An 11,383-nucleotide genomic window follows, 5' to 3' on the forward strand; every position below is an offset into this window, starting at 1 on the left:
CTTAGAAATACAAGCAATAATTGTGTTGAAATAAAAATTAGTAGCTTTCTTTTAAAATTAAGTAATTGTATGCCTGTATTTGTATGTTGCTTTTCAAAGTTTTGATTTAAACATAAAAGATATTTTTAAATTAACAATAAGTTTATTTATGTTTTAGATTATCTTTCAATCTAGCCAGGAAGAAATCAATTTTCTTAAAGAAAAAATATTGGTTCCAGGAATGAAACAGACCATATACACTTATAGATATATGCTTATGTAACAGGCTATATACTTACACAACTACAGAAAATAAAATACTGTAAGCAATTGGGTGCAAAGTACAAAAAGTTGTAGGCAACTTTCTAGAGTTAGAAAAAACATTGATTGCAAAAATCAACAGAAAAATAAACCTGTTTTCCACAGATGGAAGTTATATATGTTACAATACTAAGTACTTAGTTGTGAGGCAGGAAAATCTAAATGTAAATAGTGTCACAGCATGTGTATGTATCTATGCTATGTGTATGAAAACACGTTGCATATATACGAACACACGTACTTGTATAAATTTATATATATATTCTCTATGTTTCAATTTACAGTATTTCATAAACATAAATGTGCCTTGTGTAGACCCATCGTTGTTATTTTTTCCTTTTTACATCACAAACTAACTTGACTCAAATATTATTTTCTCCTACATTGAAATCCTCAGGGTTGGTTCACCATATAAGTGTTGCTTGAATGCTGGCAGTGTCAGTAGATGGGTAAAAAGAGCAGTCAGAAATAAAAAGATGAAGTCTAACCACAAATGATTAAAGACTGGCACTTCAAGACAAACAAATAAACAGACAAAAGAAAACAGAAAATAAATGAACATCCTCTGAAAAGCCAGGTGCAGAAGTTGGTGTTGCCCTTAGGCAATTTTATTTATTCACCCAGTGTTTATCAAGCAGAAAGGTCATGAGAAATTGACCTTAGTGGCATTTGGGACAGATCTTTTGAGAAAGATAAACTCTTTATGAACAAGTTTTTCATTATGTGATGCAGAAATAGGAATGTCTTTAGAAGCTTTGCTAATTTCAAGTCAGTTAGAGGGGTTTTTTTGACAAACTTTTGTTTACTAGTATTAATGCAGTGAGAGATTTCACTATCTGCATATTGCCAGTCTTTTCTGTCTAACTTTTCATTTTTTCTGCATGTCTGAACTTGGCTTGTATATGCTTGTATAGACATATTACATTTCTTAATTCTTATGTTTTTTAATAGTTCCATCCAAGTTTCAAAAATGTTTACCATTCCCTCCTTCTAACAATTCGTTATTCATTTCTACTCTTTTTCAACATATCTTGCCTCAAACAATTTGTTCTTTCATGTAGTATAAATTCCAAGAATCTCATTTATTTATCTTATCAAGTGACTTCACAAGCTGATGCAATTTATTCAGTGGTATGCTTGTTTGATGTGAGGAAATAAATTAGACTGTCACCTGCAGTGTCTCTGAAAGTATTGGCAGTGGTTTCTTGCCAGTGACATTAAGTTTTGAACACAAAAATACAAACAGACCTTTCAGAAAGCAGTGGCATAAAAACAGTTTTACTTTTGGAAACAGAAGGAAAGTGTCCAGACACCTAGTACCTCTCAGAATTTTGATTAATCCCCTGTTTGACTCCTGCAGCAGCCCACCTATATATTGGTCCTTATTCAAAGAAGAGTACAAAGTGAACTCCCGTGAGTTATGCTATTGACTTAAATGGACTACTCATTGAAGAAAACACTACTCGGTGTAATTATTGGATTCAGTATTTTAATGTTCTTCTGATGATTTTTAAATTACATGTATATATGATTTATATATACATATACATATACACCTTCACACATATATAGATCAAAATTAAATTAAATATACAGGATAGACTCAGCTGTCACACCTTCTACTACTTTATTTCAGGAACTTGTCTTAAAATGATACGTATACTTTTCTGTATTACATCTTTTACTTCACCTTTTTCGTTGTTTCAGATATAAATGATGTAAAAAGATATAAAAAGTCTATCAGTAAAGTCCTAAATGGAAATTACAACTGAGCCAACTTCTATGGTATTGTTAACTGCTTCTGAGGAGGGTATACAATGGATTTGTATAATTTTGATTTAGGGATTAATAAAAAATAAATTATCTATGCATTTTCAGGATCTGAATTTCTGAATGCACATTCATGCAGGTCAATAGCTTTAAAGGCATATTTTTTGACTGTACATAGAACCCTAAACACAGTTTTGCAGCTGCAATAAACTCTAGACACTGTCGTTTGCAGTTATGATGGATTTTGGATGTAAAGTTACCTGGCTAACAATAGACCTTATTTTGAAAATAAGGTCTTCTGTGTGTTTTTGTTATCTAGATGCAAATTATTTCTAATCTCACTCAAAGGGGAAAGGAGTGTCAGAAACACAGAAAATTATACTTGCACCAAGTTCTAAAGCTGACAGATATATGGTAAAGCTCACAGATACATAATAAATAATGCAGGTGGATTCCTCCTGACAACCAAATACATTCTTCTGTTATATTCAATAACAGCTTTGCTTAATCATTCAATAAATGGTACTCAGTTTGCTACATACTGTTGTGAATCACCCAATCACCTGTCTCAGCTTAAATGATCCCATTGAGACACTTTGATATCACTATGCCAATTTTCTGACATTTAAACTCAATATATAACTACATTTGTTGAATTTATTGCATGTACTACCGAAGTAAGCTTGAATTTATCCCAGAAAGGCTCAAACAAATATCTGTCATCTCCATATTGTTTCAATTTTTTATGAATGATAATTATGTTGCTGAAACTTTGTATCTGCTTACACATATAGTGTTAACATAATAAAATAAAATATAGTATGAGTTGACACAGGAGAAAATTAAGAAAACCCTCAAAGTCCAAAAACCACACAAAAAAAAAATACTGCCAGTCTTTAAAGTCTTTTCAAATAGAAAAAGCACCTTAAAAAGAAAAAGAAGAAAAAAACGTAGCTAGCTAGGACATTGACTTTTGTATTAATCCAGAGATGTAGAAATCTAGTTCTCTGTGAAACAAATTGTAGAAATCTAGTCCTCTGTGGCGCAGGTGGACTAAATTCCCGTAGTTATTCCATAGTGATTGACAGAAATTCATGGAGCAATAACCATACAGAAAGAAAAAAAAATATTGGTCCTTTGGCAAAAGACCTATAATTTCTTGTTTCCCTAGAAAATGTAATATCTGACAAATTATATCAGATGATACAAAGGCATATGATATTTTTAAAACGTGTTAAATGCAGATTATGAGTATAGAAGGGAGTGTAAGATGCTTTCAGATTTAGGAAGAGATACCATCAAGATCAAGATTGCAGAATTTTGCCTACTTTGCTTTGCTCAGTATGCAAAATAACCTAAGTCCTCAGGTTATGCTTAGTCATGGCACCTTCACATCATACAAGAAATCAGTATTGGATAGGGGTACTGATGACTTAACATTGCAACCAAAGTAGGAAGTTCATAGAACAATACATCTGATGAGTGTTATTTCACAGTTTCAGTCTTAAAGAACTGGTATCTTGCAGAATGTCTGTGCAGTTGAGGTAATGTAAGGTAATGACCTCCACTGGAGTCAACAGAGCTACTACACTGATGTATGCCCCTTTGAGAGTCTGGCCTTAATTTTTTAGTAAAAGTCCTTGGAAACAAGGTAGATTCATATCCAGTGACTATAGGGTGATAAAAGCTAAATGTTGATAATAATGTGGTAAATTATAATTGTATTTGATTAAACCGCAAGAAAAAAACATTCCTTTATACTACAGGTTAATCTACACTGCCTATTCTAGTCTCTTATTATCACCTTCTCTAAAGTTGTGAAACAGGAGTAGAGGTTGGGGAAGTTGGGAATTGTATTTGTTTCTTTTTCACTTCAGCAAGATTTTTTCACTCTAGAATATATTTCACATTTTAAAATTCACCTGTATTCAAGCAGAACAAAAACAATTTACAAATAGTAGAAGTCTGAATGTTTCAAAATGAGATGTTTACTCTGGCACATGCAGTCATTCATCCACACTCACTTCACTGTATCAGCACAAACTGCATAGGCTGGTAGTAAGAAATGGGTAAATATTACCATATCAAAAAGTATTGCACTTTAATAGTGCATATTATGAGACTGTTATATTGTAGCAGATGACTCGGTAGTGTGTAAAGCTATGTTTTCCCTAATTTAGTAGTGTCAGTTAATGATTTTTTTGATGGCTAGAAAAAATATTAATTATTCTAGTCACATAAAATCCAAGAAATTTGGAGACGGTGACCCTTCACATCCAAAAATTTAAGTATTCTGTTCATCTTGACTTTTTAAAACATCATGTTCAACATCACCATTTCAAGCATCGGAAAAGGCTGCCCAGGGAAGTGGTGGACTTGCCATCCTTGGAGGTGTTTAAGAAACAGTTGTGATGCTTAGGGACATGGTTTTGTGATGAACTTGGCAGTCCTGGGTGAACAAATGAACTTGATGATTTCAAAGACCTTTTTCAGCCTAAATGATTCTATGTTAAATAGATGCAGGCATGAGTAAACTCTTCATCCTGCAAAGTAAGTAATGAGTTAAATGCCATACTGCATGGATGTCTCTCTCCTTTAGAAGGAAAAATAGTCTTGAGCAATGTAGAAGGAAACCATCTTGCTGTATTTTACAAACCAAGGAGAAAACTCAAGACACATTATATTCAGCTGTGCAGGCTAAACCCAAATCAACAGGAAACCTGAGGGAATTCCCATCCAATATCTGTTTCTAGTCATGTCCAGCTTACAGCAATTAAAAGAATGGTAAAACACAAATAAAGGAAAAACAGTATTTATTGGGTTTTGTATCTGCAATCAGTGAAATTATGTGTGTCTATAAATATATATATAATGAATTGAACAAAACCGTGACCAGCTATTCATTTAAATGAGCTCCTTGTACATAACAATGACACTCATATTCTGAAATCATAAACTTATATAGGATCTCTTCAATCTCATCATGAGAATATTTCATCTCCAACTCCATTTTTTTTTCCCAGAATTTTCTTCTTTGAGAACCTAAAAATTACTTCTACTTTTTTTTTCATGGACAGCTTAGTTCTGTTTGGTATTCTATAATTTCTACACCTGAAATTACTCTTCTTTTTCTTGATAAAATTGAAGTCTCAAAGAAATAGAAAACATCTCAAATAAATAACATTAACATCTCCTTTGTTAAGGTAAAGAAGCATACTTATTTTTGTTAACCATCTCATGGTCATTTCTCAGTATTTATTCTAGGTAATGTGATTTTGTTTGTTTGTTTGTTTATTTGTGGGTTTGGGTTCCTTTTATTCAGAGCAAGTAACAACAGTTTTGGAACATAAACAGTTTCAGAGTTCAGAAATCAGGTTAATTATCATTTGAGCTGGGTGATCAGCAGAAGATCATAAAATTAGTTTAGATAATAATGCAAGAGAATGAGAGGTCAAGTCAGATTTTGTCTATGAGATCTGCTTAATGTTAGATTTGTAGCATGTATACTGCTTAATGTTTCCATTACTGTGTATAATATGAGGTAGGAAAGGATGAGATTAACATTTGGTTGAAAGACTGTTTTTTGGATAATCCATTCAAAAAGTCTAGGGCAATTTCCTTGTAATCTTTTGAAAAATTTAAACAATTTCCTGGAAATCAGCTGTATAACAGGGAGAAATTGACTATGGGAAACAGAATAATTAAAAAACAGAAGCAGAAGAGAAAGCTTTAAGGTGCACCTATATGAACATTTTCTAGCTTATGAAGAAGAAAGCACATTAAATTATCTTCTCCCTGGTAGGTATCCTTTTACCTTTGGCGTTGTTTTTTATAATGCAGTGATCAAGACTTGTAATAATGTATATTCTGAGAAGCTTATCACAATAGTGTTATCACTTTTTGTATTTAGCCTCCCATTTATAAAAGGAAAAGTGAAAACATTTTCTCACTATCTGACACTTTAGAAGGTGGCTGGATGGAAAAAGTCATCATTTCAAATGTAGTTTTATATAGTTTGGTAATATAGTTTAGAATTTTCCAGAAAATTACATTAAAATGTCTTTATAAATGAGTAATACTACTTAAACTTGCACATATTGCTGTAATGAATTTCAGTAATGAGAGCTGTGGATTTTTTCTTAAAACATCTCAGTTATAAGACTGTTAAAAATACACTTAAATGTCGTAATAAAAATACCACACATTTTTTTCTGTGGTATAGTTTGTTAAAATCTCCCATTTTCCATTTGACAGCCCTCTATTCACTCTCTTTGTAGTTAATAGATAGTGTACTCAATTTCTTGCCCTCCGAGGAAGTACTGGCAATGTGTTCTGACCTTTAATCTATACTTAAGGGTTTAGTAGCTTTTTAGGAGTGTTCATGGAGACTTTATTAATCTCTAATAAACTCAGCTCTTCCACTTTGTTTCATGACTGAATATGGCTGAATATAACAGTATTTGCTTCCAAGACTAATTATAGAAGGCAGAGCAGAACAGTAAAAATTATGCCCCTGGCATAATTATAATGGACTTTGTTTATCTGCATGCCTTTAAACACCGTCTATGTAATACTTTATTTTTGTTCTGGCTATTTGTTTCTGGGAAATGACATTTAAATTACTAAAAGAAAAATATTAAAGTGAGATGGCAAGCACAATTTAAATCTGATTGTAAGAGCAGTTAATGCTCCCATTTAGAGAACAGTCTAAAAAAAAAAAAAAAAAAAAGGAGAAAAGAAAAAGCAAAAGCAAAAGCAAAAAAGAATAACAAAAACAAAGAAGAAAAAAAAACACAGAACCCGGAGGAGTGGTAATGAAGTCTTTTATGCAAAGGTTATTTGGAAACCGATTTTCGTACCTGGGGTCCTGTCTGTGTTCTGTGATTAGTTTACTGCTCTTAGAACCTGAGTATCTCTCTAAACCCCTTGTTCCTTCCTTTTTTATACAGGTTTCTGTTATATGTAATATTTACAAGGCAGAAAGTATAAATGTACTCTGCAGAGAATACTGTAAAGAGCAACTAGAATATTAAAATGCTTAACCTCTCCCATTTATGTTACAGAGAAATGAACTAAAGTATGGGTCTAAGGGGCACTATAACAGTAAAATAATGGAAATAGCAGCACTAGTGTGTTTCTGTAGTAGAGATTAAACACCTGGGACATCATCTGAACAGATGGGGTCAGTCTTAATGCTTTATTAAGAGCAAGTAGTGTATAAAGTCTAATTCATCTATGTAATTCCAGTCTGTGCTCTTCTTCAAACAATGTAAACTTTTGTATGCTTCTGTCAGTTTCCAAGCACCTAAAATGAGAACATAGCTTTGGGTCTTAACTTGTTCAAGTACATAAAACACTTTACTGTCCTAGCACTAAAGATGTGATGGGTATTACTGTATTATTCATTATTTATGAATAACTTGGAGTGTCAAGGACATATACATGCTATATAATACATAATGCATGAGGGAGTAAACAAGACTCCAATGCACAGAAAAAGCTTTTTTTCTTTTTTTTCTTTAATCCACTAATTCAAAGATAGAGAATTTATCTATGATCAGAGATTCTAATGCAAACTCCAGCTTGTGGATTTTGCAGCTGTCTTAAAGGGACTTGGAATACATAAACTAATAACACCATCACTTTTTATTTTGTAGCATCTTTTATCTGAAGATCTCAAAGTGTTTTTCAACTTGAATAAAACACACTTTACAATAGCAAGTTATATACATAAGGGACATAGAGATTTGTTTAATTCCCTATTCCTCATTGAAGCTGATGTCTCTCATTTGTCTTTAAACATTTGTAGCAGCATTGTAGCAAAGTTCAATGGGCTGTAGACATTCCCCTTCTCTTCCCTTTATTCCATTTTTACAACATATTCAATTAAAGTGGCTGGAATTCAAGTAGACATTGTTCCACTGAGTTGCAATTGGTGTAAACCACTAGAATTGGTGCCCCCAGCTGATGAAAAATGTCAAGAAATCTGAACATAAATGGCTAGAAACCTTACTTTAAGTTTTTGCTAAAAGAAATAAGAAGGGGAATAATTCAAGAAAACAAATTAATTGAAAATTGTGCTACACTGTGCCAACCAGAGATGTTAGATTTCTATTGGACTGGAAGAAAAGTAGAAGGCTAGCAAAATTTCCACTGTCTCAGGCAAACTGAATATTTGTTTACTAAAATTAAGTCTTTCCACAATCTTCAGATATGTAGCTAACTATGTGAGTTTTGTCCATGTAAGTATGATGACCACAAGTTAGCCATTCAGTTACATATTGTTAGAGAAAATAACTAACTACCTAACTAACTACTCTGGAGACATTTCTCTGCTAATGCCGAAAGTCATGTAAGGACATACAGATAGGTTATGATGATTCAGAATGGTCATGTATGGCTTTGAAGACCACATACTTGGATTATAATAACAAGATTGGTTTAAGCATCTTGAAAGTAAACACCTGATAAAAACCTTCCATTACCTTCCGTGTCAGTATTATAATGCTCAAGAAGGACAATTCTTTCTCCTCCACTTGCCACTTTTCTGTCAGGTTTACTGAGCTCACATTCAAACACTGTGAAGAATGTTATACACACATCACCAAGAGAGCTCTGAGGGAGCTGGCAAGCCAATGTGACACAGTCTATTGTCATTAAGAGATGTGAACTTAGGTGCTGGAAACAGGTTATGCAGGTGAATACCTCAGCAGTGTTAACCAGATGAGAAGTTAACTCAGTGCTAAACTGAGAAATTTGGCAGTTTGTTACTTTCTGCAGTATAGGCCTAATTAATTTATTTTTTTTAATTCAGGGAGTGCAATATCGAATTTTCCCATCACTATCCTTCTACAAATCCACTTACTGACTTCAGCACTGAAATGTTATCATAAGCAAAGGCTACTGCAACATTACCTGATAGACATCACTACCTCATTAATTATTTTATACTAATTTATTACCATTGTTTCCCAAATCATTACACTATGAGGACATGAAATTGATGCAAATGACAAGGGAAAATAACAATAATTGTCTTTTTTTCTAGTTTAATGACTGAGGAGGTGTTTTTTTTGTAAACACATAGCACTTCAGTTTTGTTATTAAGAGTTGATACAGGTTTTTTTTTTTTACATAAACTAAATTTACTAGCTTTTATCAATGCAAAGTCTGACTTCTCATAACAATCACAGCTGTTGAGTATAACTATTGTCTTTTAAGGACTGCAGTCTCTAAAAACAAATAAAATGAAATCAATTTTTCATTCAGTCTTTTAGTTAGGTGGTAAGACTTTGCTTATATGCTGTAAAACACTTAAAACTAGTTTTCAATGTTCTCTTTTGCCAGATGATATAAACTGTCAACCAACCATGATATTAACTAGATATCTTTGATCAGTCTCTCCAGCAGCCACCTGGATTTCCAGATCTTTTTCTTTTGAGCTGTGATTATTCTTGTCTGGGCAAGAGAAACCTGGTCTAACCTCATAGCTGACACTGCTTTGAGCTAAGAACCTCCTGAGGTCCTTCCAACTCAGATAAACCCAACAAATATGATTCTATAATTCTAAAGTAGAGCCATTTGTATGGATTTACTAAGTTCTTGGATTCACATTTATAAACCTTTTGAGTGAAAGACCCACCAGATTTAATGTTCATCTTGTGTCTTCAAGGAAGTGACTACAGTAAGAAAACTCAGAGTTAAAAAAACACCACCACCACAAGAAAACCCCAAACTAAACCCCCAAAAAAACACCACACCAGATTCCAAATGTGTAATCACATTTTAAATTTTAATATCATCTAGGGAAATTATTTCAAGAATGGTAAAAAAAGTATTGAACAGACTACATATACGTAGTCAAAATAAAAACTTCGTGCTTCATTTACCTCACAGGGATAGCCTTCCTCTGGTGTTAACATGGGGTTCTTTTTCTTGAATGTGTCTTGCTTGAAGAAAGGTTTTATAGGTTCACTGTTTATCAGTATCACTGTTCATTTGAGATTAGTGTGAAGGAGATCTCATTTTTTATTTTGATTTTGTAGTTTCTAGTGGCCTTTTTGCAATCTCTTTAAAATGCTTTTTCTAACACATTTGGTACAACTAATCTGTTTCTTGAAAGAAAATCCTTTCAGCAGCAAAATCTCTGTTCTGAATTAGTAACATTTGCTGCACTGGCTACACTGTGTTAACAGCTTTAATCAGTTTCCTTGGGGTCTTATCTTGGTTCATAACTTTGGTAATCATTGCCAGGGTTGGATTTACTGGATAGAACTAAAACTTTCCCTGTTATGTGGCTTATATTCTCTATCCTGCCCATCATCTTTGCTTTCATGGAGAAGAGCAAAGTTCTGTGAGCTTTTATGTTTCATCTGAGATTACTTAGCATTAATAAATTAATTTGGAATGTATGGTGTTTAGTTCTACATTTTGCTGGGCTTCACTATGTTATCACCTATGTCTGCTTCCACAAAGATTGTCCTAAGTATTAATTCAGATGTCAGATAAAATATGTGTACAAAAATGTACAAGTTCACAAGTGGAAAGAATACAGATGCATTTTTGGCAATGGCAATAGTGAGTTTGGGACAAATGTGTACTGAGTGGCCATCAATAAAAATATGGGCCAATCTGTATCATTCATAAATTAAAAAATGTCTCTATTTTCAGTGTTTCAATATTCCTGTATTTGCTTTACTTTTTTAAGTTCAGAAAGAATATTCTCTGGTCTTGCATTGTTTTCAGGCAACTTTTATTAGTGCTCTGTAAAGCATCTTTGAAGCACATTGTTTTTAGCTTGCTTTCTTGAGGATATGAAGCTGTTCCCATGCTGCATCTGTCAGCAGATGTATGTTTATCTTTTCCCCACCAGAAATGTTTTCAATGAAACACAAGAAAGGAGTAGAGGTTTCACAAATGTTGTGCTTCATGAAAACAGATGAGCTGTTAGGTGACACAGGTTCTGCTATTGCAATGCAAGCAAGGGAAAGACTGGACATTTGTTACCTATGCGTGAAAGACATCATGGATTTTTGGTCAAAGATATTAAATAAGGTCTTTTATTGTCAATGAAAAATCTGTAAATGAAAAAACAAAAACCAAAAACCAACAACAAAAAACCACTCAAAAACATAGGGAATTAGGTTTAATTAATTCTTCTCTTTATATATCTGCTAAATATATATTTGCTGTCATAGTATCTTACGACCAATGCTTTTTAAAATAATTTCTCCCATTACCAAATTTGTTAAGAAGTGTATTTTAAGCATAGCAGATACATTTGAAACATTGTAGCCTCAGATTGCAGCTATGG

General features: G+C 33.0%; 1 long non-coding RNA gene across 1 annotated transcript in view; it reads left to right on the forward strand.

The window, feature by feature from the left end:
- Nucleotides 1-11,168, forward strand: part of LOC308060574 — a 47,721-nt gene extending 36,553 nt beyond the window's left edge. Inside the window, exon 2 of the long non-coding RNA XR_013926796.1 lies at nucleotides 1-11,168. This exon is cut by the window's left edge and continues 17,106 nt beyond it. This is a non-coding gene — a long non-coding RNA (uncharacterized lncRNA).
- Nucleotides 11,169-11,383: the final 215 nt, after the last annotated feature.

The sequence above is a fragment of the Falco punctatus genome (assembly GCF_963210335.1).
Source record: "Falco punctatus genome assembly, chromosome: 3".
Classification (NCBI taxonomy): Eukaryota; Metazoa; Chordata; class Aves; order Falconiformes; family Falconidae; genus Falco; species Falco punctatus.